Source organism: Capsicum annuum, unplaced genomic scaffold (genome assembly GCF_002878395.1).
Source record: "Capsicum annuum cultivar UCD-10X-F1 unplaced genomic scaffold, UCD10Xv1.1 ctg20249, whole genome shotgun sequence".
NCBI classification, from domain to species: domain Eukaryota; kingdom Viridiplantae; phylum Streptophyta; class Magnoliopsida; order Solanales; family Solanaceae; genus Capsicum; species Capsicum annuum.
In genome coordinates this window covers 1-1,062 of record NW_025826133.1, presented here as the reverse complement: position 1 = coordinate 1,062, position 1,062 = coordinate 1, and the positions used below count along the sequence as shown (strand labels likewise).

The following is a 1,062-nucleotide window of genomic DNA, read 5'->3' as shown; positions in this document are numbered from 1 at the left end:
ATATTAAAGATGCAGTCTCCAGTATAGTTACTCCATATTCCCACATCATCAAGTGAATAAGACTAAAGACAAGCAAGCAGACGCTATAAAAAAAGGCCAAGGACTCATTCATCTTTTGCGAGTACCGGTACTGTTGTAACGGCAGAATGAACGTGTGTGAAGAAGAATGAGGAACAGGAGGTCGACCTCTTGATCATCATACTTCTCCGCACATGTTCAATCTGCAATTACAGTAACATTGTTGGTACTCTCAATGGATGAATGTGTTGATTATATAGGCATGGCGGCCACTTCGGAGTGGTGCTGGCGTAAGAAATCAAGAAGGAAACAGTTTGCTCTTATGAACTTCTTCATAAGTGAAAACCGTTTTCTCTCATGATTTCTTTTTTAACAAAAAAAAAAACTATTCACCAAAATTAGCTGACAAAAATCCAATACAAAAAGCTGTTAAATCCTAATGCAAACTCGGAAAGCTAATCGTTTTATTTCTTTATATTACCTTGTAGCAACATTGATTGGCACGACCATACTTGTACAAGGTCCGTACCACTGTATCATTGAGTTCTAAGGCGACCAGAAACCAAGTCTGGTGGATGAACCGTGACCATGGGACCAGAGCCGGATTAAGAGCCTCCATTGCCTTTCAGGGGTCATGGAGCCATAGAGGATCATTCTCGACTACCCTTCATTTCTTTCTCCTAGGGGTCAATGGGCGATCAAAAAGGCCCATGGCCTAGGCTGGTGACCTCCACTGCACTTTGGAGGGGTGCCAGCCTAAGGTAGGCCCAAGTGGCAGCGGGGGCCTGCGTTCGCGCGGCCCCTACCCACTCCCAAGTCTAATTATGTTTTATTGTCTCATTTATGATTTTATGAACAGCTTGAACAAATATTCTTTATATTTTGCGTAAAAAGAAAGGAAAGAAGAATAAACTACATTATCTTATATTCGAGCAGGTAGACGGGTTTCTCTTCTGCAACATTCTTGTCCGTCTTTTATATACTATTCAAAAACTTAGCGCCTTTTCATATGCTATTTCTCTAGCGTTGTTAATGTTGTTTCAC

The 1,062-nt window shown here is 41.3% G+C and overlaps 1 pseudogene; it reads left to right on the top strand.

The window, feature by feature from the left end:
• The first annotated feature begins 688 nt into the window (after positions 1-688).
• On the top strand, positions 689-824 carry LOC124890566 (annotated as a pseudogene).
• The last annotated feature ends 238 nt before the right edge of the window (positions 825-1,062 follow it).